Below are 17,931 nucleotides of genomic sequence, written 5' to 3'. Positions count from 1 at the left end.
TTTTTTTTTGTTGTGAGGCTTTTGTGGGGTGTGGGTTGGGGTTTCTTCCGGTTCGTTTTTTATGCCGTGCGCCCCCGCCCCCTAGCCCGAGCGTGCGGCGGAGGGCAGGTGCCGCGGTGGGCGGGAGCGGCGGGCAGCGGGGCCTGGGCTCGGGCTGTGCCCCGCGCAGGGCGTGGTGCCGTGGCGGGGATGCCGCGACGCCTCCGTCCCTCCCGCCCGTGTCCCTGAGCGCCGTGGGGAGCCCGGCGGGGCCGCGGGAGGGGTGTAAGGCCGCCCGGGAGGGGAAGGAGGGCGCTGGGGTACAGCAGCGATGACTTTCGTGCGCATCCAGAGAGGTAAATTAGCGTTTAACAGCGGATATTTAAAACGTGGCGCTTGTCTTTTGGGGCAAGCGTGTGGTTTTCAGGCAGTTACTCCATGTGTGTGACCCTGTGCGCTTACCAAAATTGTAACTCTCTCACAGGTCAGGAGAACTTGAGGCCCTGTGGCATTTTGCTCTGAAGCTGGATATGCATTAAACTGTAAGTTTTCCAGTTTTGTTTCTGAACTTGGATTGATGAATGGAGTGATTGCTTCATGTCTGCGAGGCAAAAACTTGAGAAATAATTTAAGTGAGATCCTAGGCATACTTTTGTGATGCCAGTTGCATATATACGCCCCTCCTGGACTGCAATAACTGGTTAAAAAATAGAAAAGTAAAGAAAATCCGGGAGAAAGGGATGCCTTAAACTCTTGCTTTTACGTATGGTTTTGCTGATGGGTCTTGCTTAATTCTCCAGGGCTGACAGTCACCTCTTAGGCTTAAATTAGTGTATAGGAAATACCTGTTAGTGTAATACTGGTGTGTTTCCCTATATTTTAGTGAAATGACTAAGACTAGATGCTGCTTTTTCATCACTCTTAAGGCATATTTAGTCAGTTATTTTACTTAGGTGATCTGATTAATAGCAGCTCGTTGAAGGTACAGATATATTTCTGAGTTGTTTCTTAAAGTGTTAAATATAGATGAATTTTTGAAAGATGTAATTAATATTAAATTTCTACTGTAATAATGGGTTTTTTTGAAGGGTGAAGGGACTGTTGTAGATAAAATTGCTGGAAGTCATCAAGCAAATGACTACAACCACTAATGAAATAAGTAGCAGATCAAATAAGCAATGAGATAATTAGCTGTACAAATTTAGTATACACATAAACTTCATTGTCTGTCAATGGCTGCGTTACTGCTCTTTTAAATTTGGGTTCTTCTATTAGCTTGAATGAGAAGCTGGAACCTGGATACAGCTGTGTGGGCATCTAAGTGGTGCTAATGGGTATCAGTTATTCAGTGTTCAAGATGCTTCCTGGTGAAGTTTCTCTAGATCTAGGCCAGAGTTGTATAGCTTAGAAATTACATCGTGCAGTCCATGTAATATTATATGGCATTTGTGCAGCAGAGCAACGAAGAACTCTGACACTGTTGTTATGTGTATCTTGCCCAGAAGTGTTACAGTTAAATTATCTTTTATTCAAAGGCTGTTTTGCCAAAAAATAATTGTCAATTTAGTTATGCTGCTGTATAACCACACCAAATAAATTTCTTTTGAAGCCTCCTAGTAATTCTGACCTTATGAGGATTTTGGAAGTTCTTTGGTGGCTTGGTGTGCAGTGTGCTGGTCTGTGGGAAGTCTTGAGGGCATGGTGGCTGGTCAGGATAGGGAAAAACTGTTAGAAACGTTTGAAATATCCCATCGTGTCAAAAAAATGAGTTGATTTAGAAACAGCTAAAGGAGATGAGAAATATAGTGTGTGTTCCAACTTTCTTTCTGAATATTTTACTGTGCCTTTTTTTACCTATATATCAGAGCTTTCATTGCAGTGATAAAATATTAACCCTAAAGTGGTTTCAAAAAATCAGATCATGTGTCATAGAGGTATTATAGTAAACAAGAAGGATTCAATGCCTCATTTCATCTCTTTCCCCAGCAAGAAGTGTAATTGACACTGTCCTGCTTTTCTAGGAGTAATGGCTCATGGTGGTGAAATAGCGCTAATCAACAGTTGTTGCTGTAATTGATTGTCCACTGGGGAGGAGTCCACGTAACACCCATTAACTTGAGCAAGCAAACCCTTAGGATACTTTTGCCAGACCTTTTGACCCTGCAGTGGGGCGTGAAGGGGCTTCTTTTTTTGCCTCTTGAGTTTCTCCTTGCTAGAATTACAGTGCACTATTAGAAAAATACTTTTTCCTTTACACCGCTGTCAAGGAAAACATATTTCATTCTGTGATATATCACTGAGGTGGCAGTTTCTTGAAGTTCAAGAATTTTTTTTTCAAACTGTTAGGAACAGCACTGAGATACTTGCTTTGCTTAATGTGATTTATAGATCTACCTTTAGGCATGAAGCATAATGTGAAATTAAATGACTCAGTAATGGAAAAAAAGAACCCCGGTGTTGAAGTACTCCCTGGAGATACTGCTCCTGTTGAATTTTTTTGTTGTTGTTACTTTCATTTTCAGTGAACTTAGCTTAACAAATTAAATGTAAACTTAGCATACCATACTGCTAAGGAAAATCTTATGCCAGTCTGTTTTGCATACTGTGTCATGATTTGTGTTAGCTCCGGACAGAAACCCGTTGGGTTCTGGTCAGTGTCAGTGAGTGCTTGGATAGAATTCAAATGTCACTAATTTTCACTTTTGAGTGATATAATTTGACTATTCAAATTAGTTCTCAGTAACTCAGTTATATCTCTTGATTACATCTGACAGCCTGAGTCCAGGTAGTGAGTAGCAGTTTATCACATAATTCATTAGTGCTACACATATTTTTACTAGACATAATTCTAGCAAGTATTATGGACTGTTGCCTTATGTAAACGTATGTAAACACTTATCTTTGGTCACCGCCTTACCCCTGGGTGTGTGTTTCTCGTTCTGCATCTCTGTGTGTGTAGATAGAGAAAGTGGATGAAGGCTAGTGTGGCCCATGTTGTTCCTCGTGCCGTATTCATTAAAATGTGTTTGTTAGTGACTACTGTATCTGTTTAATATTAGTCATCTTGTGTCTCCTAATTTTAATATTGGCCTGTATAGCGAATAAAGAGTTTTAAAGGAGCTTAGGGTCTTGTGGAAGTGTTAGTCATTGTTGTCATGCTTTAAAAGTGAGAGAATTGCTTTCTTATATATGCTGAAGGACTGTAGAGAATTGACTGCTGAAACATGAACGCCTGTCTTCCAATCCAATTTTAGCAATGATCAAAGTATATCTAGCAGGGTTAGCATGAAGGAGTTATTTTAATATTATAGCTGCTGTATTACTTTTGTGTTAAAAAGTACTGAAACAAAGTGTATATGATGACTGCACAAATAAATTACTTTATTTTTTTGAATAGACTAGATGTAGATGCACTAGAAAAGCAGCAACATGGTGTTCCTTCCTGTAACCAAGCCTGGGAGGAAAATAAAGGAGAAAGGGGGGGGAGGAATGCTGCTCAGAAAGATGCTGGTCCTGAGATGGTTGGATTGGATTCCTTTTTCTTTAAAAACATCAGTTGATCTGAAGAGAAGCTTTTGAGTATTCACAATCACTTAAAGGTTTCATGTTATTTTGATGAAGCAAGGCTGTCTTGCATGATGAGCGTCTCATTGTATGACTAGCAATGATAAGAAAATCAGAATTCAAGGAAGAAGCAAGCTGAAGCAATTGAAACTGGGTAAGAGAGCAATCAAACAGCTACACTGAACATATTTAAGTAGGGACTTCATATAAAGGGCAGATTGAAGAGGAATTTTAGCAGTGAGAAAGCTGCCTGTTAGTAACAAAGTGAATGTAGGAAAATTAGGCTGGTGAGTGTCCTACAAGAGGGTCTTGGCTCAATGCCCATTACACAGATGGGTAACTCTGCCTGAGGACTCCTTTGGTCTTTTTCAAATTCAATGTTTTGTGTCTGCATACAAGTGGATGTGTGAAACTACTAAACCAAGAGTAGTCGTAAGAGGATCAGTATTTTCTGTTGACTGCTTCACCTGACTCCAAGAGGAAGAGGAGCTCTCTTGTCCATGTAAACGGCAAAGTTATCGGAGTGCAGACCTACTTCAAAGCAGTCTTATATGTTCTTTATCAGTATCACATTAACAGAAGGACTTAGGAAGGAGGTGTAAGGAGGAAGATGTAAGATGTCAATACAATTGTCAGCAGGTTTTGCAGGCTTCTTCCTGGAAACATAACTGAACTGTATTAACTTCCTCTTTTAATTTATTTCGTTTTCTGTCCAGTCAGATTTGCAATATTTGTTGTGAGATGTCAGAGGGACAACTGCTGGTGTGACTCTTGGGGATGTCATAGGCAGGGCTGAGAGCTGGACTTGATTATCCTTGGGGGTCCCTTCCAACTCAGCATATTCTATGATTCTATGGTACCTTCTGTCTGCCTGTGCAGTAGTGCATGGGCTACTATGGGAGAAGGCAAGCTGCAGATAATTGCACTGCTTGAAGAGCTAGGAACTGCTATTCAGCTTGCTTCTGTGTTATGGCTAAACTATATTCAACAAAAACCAAAATGGGTCTCCGAGTTGTGTTCAATGGTTTACTTATTTGGCTGATGTTGAAAGTAGGGATCGTATTAGAGGCTGATATCTAGTAATGTCAAAGGCCTATTGAGTTGCAGTTACCTGAGCCCTTGATCTGATACCATAGTTATTAGAAAACAGTTACCTCAGTTTTTCACTGGATAGAGTTTGAATCCTTTCCCCACCATACATAAGTTGGCTTGTGATGAGGTTCGTTGCACTGCATGAACCAATGCCTCTGTGTTGGAGAAGAGGTGCTGGAGGAGAAACTGCAGTTCATCTTTATAGAGAAGGAGAAACTTTGATCTAAACAGTGCGGGGCTTGTAATGCTGTGAGAGTATTACACATGGAGACAACCACTCTGATCTAATAATTTTTCAGAGCTAAACAGCTAGAGTGCTTAGAGTTGCACTTTAGGCAAGCAGGGATAAAATATTTTAATTATTGCTAGCCATTTAGGCTAAAAGAGAGAGCTATTTGTTTTATCAATATATGAATAGTACAAGGGCGAAACTGTGCGTGAACCAAGTAACTTATTGCAGACTGCATCATGGTTCACTGGGTATTTTGGTATCTTGTACTTTTTTGCAAATTGCATTACAACTCAACCTGTTTTTTTCTGATTGTACGTGCCTTGGACTTTATCAGTTATTACAAAGAGTTCAAAAATGTTTCCTTAGGAAAACTTTCTTTTCATAGAACAGAAAGTGTGTTGTCACCAAAGTCTCCCCAGTTAAAAATCTCAATTTATCCTCATAGAAAAAGTAAGTGTCTGCCTTTTGACTGAGTTTTGTGAATTCTGTCTTAAATTTGGTACATTTTCTGTCTTAAGTACTGGCTTATCTTTTTATGGGCTTGATATACTTTTCCCATGGTTCATTTTTGGAATGGGACCCTTAATCATTTTTGTTGTACTTATCCACTGAATTTGGAGACCAACTGTTTAAATCTTGTGCAAAAATAGGACTTTTCTAAATTGCAGCTGGCTTCCTTGTCAAAACAGTCACACTACTTAACACTGAAATATTATATGCAGAAGGTGTCTTGTTACATTTATTGATTGCTTTTATCTTACAGCTCATATTCAATAATTCTTGTGCTGTCTGATAATATCTCTTTTAATTGGCCCCACGTGATGCAGCTATTAGCATCAAACACCAGTTGCTAAAGGAATTCCACCTACTCCTTTAAAGCTTCCTGAGAACAATTTTTCACTTGAGCTCAAGTACCTATTTCTTCTCTTAACCCTTCAAGTGAATGGTATCTTGCCCTGATCTTTTTGCACTGAAGTTCTTTTCTAGTAAGCTGAGTTTTATAAGGTTTGTTGTGCCTTGATAGAGTTTAAAAAAATTAAAATTGATGTAAGAATGTAGTTTCAAGTTGAGTAGTCCTGTTCACTTGAACTGTACAAGCAGATTCTGAGATACAGTAGAAGCTGCTTCCCCCAGCTGAAAGTACATGTAAGTATTTCAGAAACAGGAGTTTACCCATTTTCTTTGATGTTGACATATTCAAAAAGTCAGTGTACAGTGGACTAGAAGAAAGCCTTAAAAATGTGTGTTTTACGAAACACCTAATTTTTAAGGCGAGGAAGAAGGAAGCAGGGAGTAGTCTTCACCAATTGTGTTATTTTTGGTATTTCATGCACTCCTTGCTGATCAGTTTGGTTTTGGTTTTTTTGTCCTCAAGCATATGTGAGGAATAATTTGCAGAGCTAATACAAAACTAAGCTCTGATGCATTACGTTGTTTTATTTCTTTTTGGTTGGTTGATTTTGTCCTGTCAAAAATTCATCTTGCACAAATGTTTAGGTGATGTGCTCACAGTGGGAACATGTCACTGGTACAGCCAGGGCTTGCTACATAATCAAGTCTTTATTTCAGTGTTGAAATAGGGACTTTTTTTGAAGGATAAACCTAGATGTGTTCAGCTCTGTTATTTCTTATAATTGTACCTTGTTTCCTTCTAAGCTGTCTTGTAAATGGCAAAGCCTTGTGATACTCTTCAGAAATGTTAGTTGGACTTGAGACTGCATTGACGTGAATTTGAGGGGGCAGTATGTCAGTAGTCAGTTTCACTCTTGTGAAACATGTGGACCATCCTCCAGGGTCTACCACTTCCAAGCTTCCTGTAAGCTTTTTCTATAGAATAACCTGTCAATCCCTGCACTGGTGCCTTTACTCTCCATGCACGATTGTTAAGTGGTGCTTTCACTTAGCTCAGGCCTTTCCTGGGAAGTCAGCAGGAGTGGTGACTCCTTTCAGCTCTTAAGTGTTACAGGTCAAACCCTGGCTGTGATCAAGTTAGCGGTGAAGCTTTCATTTGAGATCCTGAATTCATTACAATTGTGTCTGCAAAGCAAGTTAGCTGCATCTCTGCAAGAATGCATTGCGAGGGTGATACTGGCCATCACCCAGCAGGTAGCAGTTACAGTGGAGTCTTGTTCTTTGTATTTATTCAGGAGAATTGCAGTTAATTGTATCCAGAGCTGCTTACAAACCAAAGTATGAGCATTATCGGTGTATATACAGGAAAATACAAATACTGGAGGTTGCGGTGGATTTGTTTTTTAACATATTTATTACTTGGTTGGGGCACAATTGTTACCTTTGCTCCCAGTCCTTTGTCCTCAGTGTTGTCAGGATATGTGTGTATTCACAGTAAGATGATTCTTATTTCTTAAGATTTTAAAAATTATTATTTATTGCAGTTGAAAATTGTAATAAATAAAAGGAAACTTAATGAAGAATGATGACATTTGGGAGAAACTCACAGCAGGCACAGACCTGTGATAGTCCAAACAAGTGTGCATTTTAGTGAAATAGTATGTCGGTTAAGAATTCCATTAAAGAAAATATGTTCTGAAAATGACACTTCCACAAATAGGTACTCAAATATTTACAGAGGTAATGGGTGATTCTAGATTATGCTTTTTATACTGTATATATGCCATCTTTTTTTCAAGTTCTTAAACTTTGTTATTTTTCTTTCAAGGACAGAAAGTGTGATCTGAAAGCTTTGTTGCTTTGTTTCTACTGGTTGAGATCATATTAAGATATTTTTGTCAGAGTTCTTCTGTACAGACAACTTTATCAAACTATATGTGAATTATTGTCTTTTTAAATGTATCTTAATTTGTGTTTGCATCTATTCAGAGATGCTGAGGGCATTTCAAATGTTGTACTGTTCTGAAGTCCCAGGCAGCAAATTTTGCAAATCACCATGGTAATGTGCGTTTGTGCACGTGGGAGGAAGGCTAAAGTTGGAATCTGCATTAACAGAATCTGTTAATATTACATATGCTCAGTGGCACTAGCACTGCTTGTTCTTTGACATGCGTGTTCTTTGACTGCATGTTCTTTGCTTAATTAAAAGCAAAGTAATATGATGGCATTAAAAGCCCCTATTGTCTGATTTTTAATTTTTTTTTTTTGTGATTCTGAAACAAATCTACTGAAATAATCAGACATGGGGGTAATTGTGGAATCTTCTTTCTGTTCAGAAAATGGCCTGTGATAATCTTGTAAACTAGCAAAGAAACTTCAAAATTTCTTTGTTCCCTCTCTAAGAACTTATGGATAGACTTAAAACTCAGTGTGTTACACTACCAAGGATACTTATTACTGATAGTGCATGTCCTATCATTGTGAATGTTTAAGGTTCTTGATTTTGGATAAGCTTATTTGGATTATTTTGTACTTGCAGTTGTTGTCTCAGACACAGAATTAGTTCTGAAGTATCATCAAGGCTAGTCTAATTTATTTTTTTTAATAAAGAAGAACTGTGTTCCTTTCTGAAACTGGTTCTTAATTGCTCTCAGTGCTGACAACATATAAACTTAAAAAATGCCTGTGAATTTGTAGGAAAAGTGGACAAAAGAGAAGTTCAAGCTGATTTTTCTTGTCTCTTTATTACTGTAGTCTAAAGAAGCTTGAAAAAATTGGAGGCTTGGATGAAGAATTATTTATTTTCCCCGTTACTATACTGATTGTCTCAAATCTCAAAGTAGGAGAGCAGTGAAAACTGTGAAGGATGTAGAGAGGAAGCCATACAAGGAGTGGCTGAGGTCACTTAGTTTGCTGAGCCCAGAGGAGAGGAGGAGACTGAGGAAAGACAGAGATCTCATTGCAGTCTACTATCTCCTTGTGAGGGGAAGAGGAGCAGCAGGCATTGATCTCTGTAATGACCCGTGACAGGACCCGAGGCAGTGGTATGAAGCCACTGTGCTAGGAGAGGTTTAAGTTGTATATTAGGAAAAGGTTTTTTACCCGGAGTGTGGTTGGTTCCTGGAAAAGGCTCCCTTAGGAAGTGGTCACAGCACCAAGCCTGACAGAGCCCAGAAGTGTTTGGACAGTGCTCTTGGGCACATGATGTGACTCTTGGGGCTGTCCTGTGCAGGGCCAGGTGTTGGACTTGATCATCCTTGTGGTTCTCTTTCAATTCAGCATATTTTATGATTCTATGAAATTTTAATGACTTGCAATAACTTACTAGTTTAAAAACACTGACCCACTGCTATTGAGAATTATAGGCATTAATATGGGTTCAAAATGCAGTCATTATGACTTGTGTTAGATGGCCTGAGAGAGCAGGCTTCTTAACTCTTTCATTGCATGGATAAACCTTATAGCAAAACCACCAAGAAGGATGGGGAATTGAGATGCTCTTGCTGCATCAGGGTTGAAATGAGTCAGGAGGTTCATTAGAGCTGCCTTTGCTGCCAGCAAAGCAGAGTTATTAGCCTGGTGTGACATGAACATTCAGACTGTTCTGGACTTGGGAGGTCATCTGAAGATCTGAGCCATCTGTGTGTGCATTCACATTACTTGGTGCGTTTTGTTTTTACAGTGCTATTCACTTGTACGCAATCTGTCATAGTAATAATGCTTATTACTGTGATATTTTTCCTTCAGAATGCCAGGCCTCCTTTTGAGGGTGCAAGTATGGGAAGTGATGACTTTGACAGTCTTTGCCTTAGGAAAACAAGCTGTTTTTTCAAGGCTGTTTTTGCAAGGGCTGAACATAGCTGTGTATGCAGTGTAGTCATTTGTACACCTAGTGACTTGGTAGGTCTTTTTTTGCTTTTTGAGGAGGGAGATATTTACTGTCCACTCCACTATCTCTCTTTCTAGTTCTTTAAAAGACAAAACTTGAGGATCAGTAGGACTTCAGACAGTGAACTGTTGTAGTTTTGGGTGGGATTTTTTTTGGTTGTGTCATTGCCTTAACTTGTCTATTTCTGTTATGTACAGGATCTGTGGTAGCACACGGGTTGATTGTCAGTCACTTGGGTGGTTTAAAGCAGACAGCTGTGGGATTATTGATACTAGATTTTGAAGAAAAAGCTAAGTAAACGACATCCTTTATCTGATGGATCAGTGGAGTTATTCGTGTCAGGTTTTCAAAGTCTCTATTTGCAGATATGAAAACACAGTACCTGCTTCTGAAAAGCATGGTACTAAGTGCACCTTTCTCCCAACTCCTTAGAAAAAAAGAAAAGCCTTTATGGTAGTAAAATAATCTGAGAAGGAAATATTAGTACACAGATACTTTTCCCTTCACTTTAGAAAGGCTTAGCCTTTCAGACTTTGTTATACATACTGAGTTTTCTCCATACTGAAAATTCAGTGTGTCTAATTAAAGTGAAATACAAGATTTCACCCTTCATGTAGCTGAATTTCTGCACTTCTTGCTTCTGATCCCAGGGTATCTTTCAGTCTTCTACCTAGTGTGTTCATGCAGTGTTATGTGTTCATCTTCTAAAGTAGACACGTGTGTCTTTGATGAGCCAAGGAATTTCATTAGAAGGGGAAGAAATAGGAAAGCCTGATGCCAATACAGATAAACATGACCTGGACACTAGTCTTCTGGGTGTCCAACTCCTACTAGTTTCTGAGAGAATTATTTGCCTTTTCTTTCTGACTTGAGGAGATTTCTGGAGGCCAAACAAGGTAAATGCAAACATTGTAAAGTATTGAAATGTCTTGATGTTGCTATCATCTAAGGATCTCATGAGAACAATGTTTGAGGTGAGGAAAAGGCACTCGGAGGTAAGTTTAAGTAGGCCACTGCCCCAAGTCCTCTTGTAGGCTAAGTCGGTGAATAGAAGTATCTTTCTCCTAAAGACGTATCTTAAGTGTAAACTTCATCTCTAGTTTGTCCTCTGAGGAACTCTAATTTTGAGATTTATATCCCTCTGATAGGAATGGGAGAAACTAAAATGAACCTTCATGGTTTTTTTCTACTTACCTTTAATGTTGTATACCTTATGGCTCTTTTGGTGCTAGATAAGCACAGCTCTGAACTCACTGACATTTACTGACTCCATTCATTATGGTTCTGTGAAATGAATTGCTGTACCAGTTACAAGCTTCATAGTGAAATAATAAGATATGCTCTACTGACTGTCTGTAATTTTCTGTATGTATGTGACTTTGCCTTTGACTAGAATAGAGAGAGGATTGTAAATCTGTGTGTGTATATATGGTATATGTCTACAGAGATGAAAATGACTTAGCAGGTGCAAGATTAATCATTGGCATTTTTTTCCATTTCTGTTTTTAATAGCTTTCAAAAGGATGAAGAAGTTAGATGTTCTAATGAAGACAGTGAAACCCAATACAAACTGTAGTTATATTTTCTAATGGATAAACCAGTGAAACTGCTGAAGTTCACTGTTTCTTTTTTTCTTCTAGTGGACAGGACTGAATGTTTGCAGGCATTTAACTGTTCGTATATTGTAAATTCATGGCCTCTTTGGCTTAGAAAATATTGTTCTTTATGGTAGAAATACATTTTTAAAGCTCACGCTGTACATGTGTTTTCAAGTTCTGTATCAAATTTCAACCTGTTTTTGTGTAATTAGAAGGCAGCTTGGAAAATGTTATGGAGCTACACTAACGATTTTACTCTCTGAATTTGAGACTTAGGAATAACAATATTAATTTTCTGAAGTCTCTTGATGCTTATGATGCTTTTGTAGCTGTTCTAAATATGCTTCTTTGGCATTTAGATTCTCTAAAATAATGTGTCTCTCTTCAGTAGAAACACTGTACTAATACATATGCTTCACTTTTCTAAGGGAACCCATATCTCGTTTACCCTGTTGATTTGTATTTTGTCATCTTTATTTTCATGCACAGGTTTTATAGTGAACGCCTCATAAAAGGCTAATGTGACTTGTAAGGTGGGACTGAGTAAAATAAGAAATCATCTGAGCAGATAATATCAGGATGACAATGAAATCACCTGTTAATGTGGCAACACTAGTGATTTCTTGTAACTGGTTAAATCAGTAATGTAATTATTATTTAGAAATACAGGCTTGAAAACAAGGCTTCAGACAAGCATAAAGCTTCAAATTCTCACACAAATGATACCACTTAAACAAATGTTTGTTAAAACTGGCTTTTTTAATGAATGTGGTGTGGACAAGTCTGCAGTAACCTGTCCAGAGTTAACAGAAAGTTGGCACAGCTTGTTTAGTAGTGTGCCTTGGCAGTACCTGCAAACAGTTACTCTTTCCACTCTGCTGTCATTTAATAGCCTTTCAAGCCAAAAGTCTACCATTTATAGAAATGATTTTGTTAATTAAATTGTCCATTATGATGTAGGTTTAGTCTACAGGCTTCATTCATCTGGGATTCCAGATAGCTGTGACACGATGACTTAAGGCCACTGGTCCAGATCATCTCATTTGTGACTGGCTTTTTAAAATGTTACTGTGCAGGGGTGGCTTTCATTGTTCTGTCCTGCTGCTCTTACAGCATGGCCCTAGATTTCTAATGCCAAAGTTCAGGAAAGTCTTGAAGTCTATTTTTCTTTAAGGAGAGGGGTGGAGGAAGACATTTGGCTTAGAGATTGTAAATATAGATATTCTTATATCTACTGTTACCTCATATGTATAGATGTTATTACATATTTAAGTTGTTTATTCAGAATTGGTCGCTACATGCTTAGGATGTTATGTGTGCTATTAATGTGTAGCCTTTGGTAATTTCTCATAATGCAGTTTTGTGAAATTTGCTAATATGAATCTTTCTCCACTTTGCTTTCAGTGGCATTGCATTTGAGTGAGTAGGTCTGTTTAACTGCAGCTAAATTAGTTGTTTCTCTTGTCTATATATCAGCTGTTCTCCACAGAGTCTTTAACTAGAAGGTAACTAACTTGCATTGACAGTTGAAAGTTACAAAATTGACATCTACTCTAAAAATACATGCTTACCTTGCTCGCTTTAAGGATTTTATTTGCTTTCATACTGGGCCGTCATAGCTCTTGACATGTCTATGCAGACAAATTTCCCCCGTTCCCTTTTTCCTTCACAACATTTTTCTTTTCATTTACCATTTTTCTGCATTTATAGTCTGTTTTACCTGCTCTCATCTGCCTTAGCTCTTTGTTTGTCCATAATTTTTTTGACAATCTTTTCTGAAAACTACATGAGTAAAGATAAAAACCCCTTAATTTTACTTTGTAGGTCTGTCTTATGTCAGAGAAGACTTGGTTCCCTAGTTTGTGAGCAACGAAAGGCTAAGATACGATAAACAAGCCCCCAGTAAAAGTCAGCAAGCAAATGCCTCTCCCTATAGCATGAAGCCTAAGACATTGGGGGTCTCAAGTGTAGTAGGGAGGTGGGGCTTTTTGTTTGTGGGTTTATTTTGCTCTGTTTTTGATTTTTTGGTTATTAATAAAATCTGTAAAACATTGCCCTAACGTAGGAAGTGTACAAAATTTCATTTACTACTGCATTTACCTTATTTTCATATGTGCATTTGAAGTGTGAACTAGGTTGTTTGGTATTTTCAGCTTTCCTCATGTCTTCTGTCTGTTTTGAAGCCCATTTCTGATATATCAATGCTGTCATGACTGTCATTGCAGGTGGATGCTCTGTGAATACCAGGGTGTTCTGATTTGTTTGGGTTTGAATAGAGGTTTAACAGCATTAGATATTCTGCTGCTACTTCAAGTAGCAGTGATTCTTCTTGTCACTCAGAGCCAGCTCTTACCAATGTGTTTCCTTTCTGTTATTGCCTGCAGTATTTGTAATCCATCCTTCCTTTTACTGAGAACTGCTGTACTTGGTAACAGATGTCACGGACATAATTCAATAACAAACTTGTTTGCTAAACCTCACACACTTCATGACATTTAACTGCCAAGTTACACGTTTTTATTGGGAAGTAGTACAAAACAGTTATTCCCTGAATACCTGGTGTTACCAGTCATTTGAAATCTGATCACTAAGAAAGATTACCTAGCTAATTTTGCAAAAACAATGTTGGTGTATACATACAATTCTCACATGCCCCTGCTAATATAAAAGTCTGACCCGAGCAAAGGAATCAGCCAAAACTAAATAGGTGCTGCTTTTGTACCCATGCTTCTTATTTGCTTCGTTTAACTATGCCATACGTATGAGTATATATAAAAATCATTTATATATTTTAAACACTGTCTAAACATATTGGGATATAAGAATTAAGAGGACCTGAGAGTGCACAAGTCAGTGAAAGTTTCTTTCAACACTGCTGTGAACAAGGTAGTCCGTAATCCTTGAGATCATTCGCAAGTGGAAGTTGCGAATGTCATTCTGACATCTGTGGTTGGTGCTTTGCAAAGGAGAAGCCTTGGAGGAACTCCTGACTCTCCCTCTTGGTAGCTGCTTTCTTCGTGGAACTATGAAGTTACACTGCTCTTCACTGTGAATAATTTGCATTAGGTGCTGCAACAGGTAGTAACTTAAGCTGTTTTTTTCTCTTTTTCCTCACTCTCTAGAATTGGGGATATCTTCACTGAATAACTTGCTGCTTAAAGAAAGTAACAGAAGTTGGGAAATTCAGGTAGGCAATACTTTCAGTTTACTTTTCACTTTAAATGTTGATGCTAATATGGATGACCAATCTATAAATATTCGTTGTGGTACTAAAATCATCAAAGCATGATATACATTTTAACCTTACTAAGATTGAATCTGGTTTCATGGCCTCTCTTGTGAACTCTAAGCAGCCCCTGATAAGCCCAACAGACTGATGATATTCAAGTGTTCTTTCTGCTTATAAGAAAAATATATTAATGTTCATATCTAATATGATAGGAGGTCCGGGTACTTTGTAATGCTCAATAAATATAAGAAATTATTTTTGACAGCACTGTCTGGCTGCCCCAACAGACTCTGGTATTCATGGTACGTGCAGCCACATACACTTCAATTTCTTTTCCCAATTTCCTTAACAAGCAAAATTCTTGATGGATTTGCTAATTACATCCATTTCACATTTCACTTCCTTTGTTTCAACTAAGGCTTCTAAATAGATCTCCAATACCTAATTCTCATAAAAGATGACAAAATTCTTTTGGTGTTTTTTGTGTAATAACTTCCATGGCATTAATAATTTAATTTGCAATTCCATATAATACACCGTTGTTTGTCCTGATTCACTCTTATTTTGAGGACACATCCAGCTTTACTTCACTACTTTCTCATTTTCCCTTCAAGTACATGTGCTTTGGTGTGGTGTTAAATAATGTGTAGGAATGGCCAGTGGTTTTAATCACCGGAATTTGCCTCCACCAGAATTCTCAGATAGATCTATTCCTATTTGGCTTTAGTCATAGATAATGATTGTAGCACGTTTATGTAGGGTTAATTGCTGTGGATTACATGAATACTGATGGAACAGTTAAATCCTGAAACTATTGGTGATTTCTTATCAGCTCAGTTCTGCATAGCAATTTTAATTTTAGAAGCTTGTAGATTCTCCTTTAATATTTTTCTTTACTGTTTTCATAATTTACTGTCTAAAAATCTGAGTGAACTGTGGAAAAGGATTCTGTAGGATATCAGTACCTTAGGAAATGTACATAAAAATCTCCTACACATGCTTTTTCCTCAGAAAGAGGTGTAACTTGTGGAACGCATTGCAAAAAATCTCCATATAGGGTTGGCAGGCTTGGTTCTCAATTTCTTTCTCAGGAACTAAGTATCATTCTATTTTATCTTACTCTGTGCTTCTGATGACCATTCATGTTGTATGTAGTTCAAGTAGTAGTAAAAATTGAGGCTTTACCCTAAAAATACTCAAAGTATGTTGAATTTTGTTTAGATACTGGTAAAATTACATATTACGTTTTAAAATCCAGGTTAAAACTACATTTTCTATTTCATTCTTTCTGTCTCCCTTCTCCAATGTTTCTTTGACAACTCTGAAATGTTTTCAGTACAAATGACGATACCAGACATGTTTGGGCTTATCCTTCATGATGTGCACTTCCTTCTCCATTATCACCTGATCTTTTTAGCTCTGATTTCACTGCTACTCATAAAATGTTTCAGCCAAAGAGTCTGGGGAAGAAAGAGTCTGCACATGAATTTACCCTGGAGAAGCATGTGACGGAAGGTGGTTGTATTGCGCATAAGAAACTGAAGTGTGAATGGCATCCCACACTGGGAGCAGGAGCTGCAGTCTCTGTTGCTGACCCTGCAGTTCCTTCTCTGGCTTGCTCCTGGGACTCAGGAGCATCCCCAGATATTTTATATGCCCACCCCGTGAAAAAAATGTTTCATTGCAGAATGAGAATGGGCTGTGCAGATGGGGAATCTCCTTCCTTTGGACTCTGTCAGGAAAGGGGAGAGAGAAAGAAATAGTAGCCCAATTATGTAATTCTAAAATAATTTTTTAAACTGCCAACCCCATAAAAATTGACAACCAGAAAAATCCCATTCTCTGAGGGTGGATGGAAGGGGGAAGAAGGAAGGCAGGCAGTTGGGTAAGCATGTGTAGGGGTGATAAGGGCAGGTAAAAGATGACAATTATGTCTATTTGAAGAAGACGACTCAGATGAAAAGAAGAGCAGTACTTAATAGCAGAGTTAAGTAAGTGCTATATTGTAAGTAAGGGTTGTACTGTAAGCAGCAGCAGGAGGGCCACAGGCATGGATGAGAATTGGTGCGGCAAGACAAGTGGGAAAGAAACAGGACTTCTGGAGCAGTGGTTCAGTGAGTGGTGCAGGAGCACCTCCACTGGTGCAGGAGCAGGCAGGAAGCAAAGAGAACTCCACAGTGCAAAAATATGTGTACTTCATTCTTGCGCCAGAAGCAAGTGAAGTGCAATGGGTGTTCCCAACCTGTTGGCTGGCCTTTCTGTATGAGCTCCAGGAGTGTCTGCAGGAAGCTTCAATCATAGATCCGGAAGTACAGCCTTCCTGACTTGCCTTGCTGGCAGCTATGAAGTTGGTGAGAGTAAAATCTCCATAAACACCTTGTGATATGACCTATTCCAGATAAAAAAAAAAATAAAAAGAAGAAAAAAAGCCTTAGATCCTGGTATTTTTCTTCATTTATCTTAAGTTTTTGGGGTTCAAAAATTGAAAGATTGTAGGAGAGTGATGCACAGTTCTCTAGGGCCATTTCCTGCTGCCTCTTTGCCTGGAACCCTGCAACTTTTCCTTTCCCTGCCTCACTGCAATTGTGTGGGTGGACTTGCATCTTTGTTCATGTGCCAGGGTTTTTTGTCTCATGACTCTGACCATGTGCTTCGTGGATGTACTTCCAGTCATGTGAAGTACAGGCATTTAGGCTTGTGGCTCTTCTTCATAGTTAGTATGTTCCTCATCCGGCCTCACAATACTCTTAAACATACACTTTCCAACTGTTCAGAGCAAACTCATAAAAATCTGAAAAAAATACAAAAATGTTTTTCTCGACTTTTCCATTCTAGTATTGCTACTTCACTAAAGTTCTAGAATACTGGGGTGGGGGGAAAGATGGAAAAAAATGCTCGCTTGTGAAAGTAGTGTCAAGCCTGTGAATCACTTGAGTTTGGCAAGGAAGCCACTGTTCCATTCGTGTCTGGCACTAAAAGCTGGTGCAACACTCCTGCATTACTCTTTGCGTCCAGAAGTCGTACCCTAAAATGTTGGTGGACTGTTCATATGCTGTGTGCACATCTTGGTGCCACCATAGGAAAACCCATGTATCTTCAAAATCTCAATTATGTCTTTTATATTTCCTTGCTTTTGTAGTATATGATTTTAAACTTTGGTTCACGGGTTGGCTTTTCTGTGCAGGATTTTAATGGGTTTTAGTTTCCTGTGTAAGGAAATGTTTAGACTTCACCCACCACACTTTCATTAATTCTATACGATTCTAATTTTCAGTTTAATAATTGATTCATGAATTTGGAGCAATGCCATAAAGAGAAATTTTAGTTCATATATGTAATTGAAATTTAGTTCAGTGCTTTTTACTTTAAGGGCAGAAGAAAAAAAAAATGTAAGATGTTGGATTTCAACATTTTATTTCATGAAGAACTTTTGGTTTTTGGTGTAGCTTAACTGCCTTTAACTTCTGTGTTTGTATCATCATATTAATCCTGTAGA

General features: G+C 38.4%; 1 long non-coding RNA gene across 1 annotated transcript in view; it reads left to right on the top strand.

Annotated features, from left to right (window-relative positions):
* The first annotated feature begins 301 nt into the window (after positions 1-301).
* Positions 302-17,931, top strand: part of LOC116438867 — a 50,683-nt gene continuing 33,053 nt past the window's right edge. Inside the window, exons 1-3 of the long non-coding RNA XR_004237958.1 lie at positions 302-335; positions 464-521; positions 14,329-14,393. This is a non-coding gene — a long non-coding RNA (uncharacterized LOC116438867). The remainder of the gene's footprint in view (positions 336-463; positions 522-14,328; positions 14,394-17,931) is intronic.

Source organism: Corvus moneduloides, unplaced genomic scaffold, assembly GCF_009650955.1.
Source record: "Corvus moneduloides isolate bCorMon1 unplaced genomic scaffold, bCorMon1.pri scaffold_136_arrow_ctg1, whole genome shotgun sequence".
NCBI classification, from domain to species: domain Eukaryota; kingdom Metazoa; phylum Chordata; class Aves; order Passeriformes; family Corvidae; genus Corvus; species Corvus moneduloides.
Note: the sequence above shows the minus strand (reverse complement) of the source record. Positions and strands in the feature narration are given on the sequence as shown.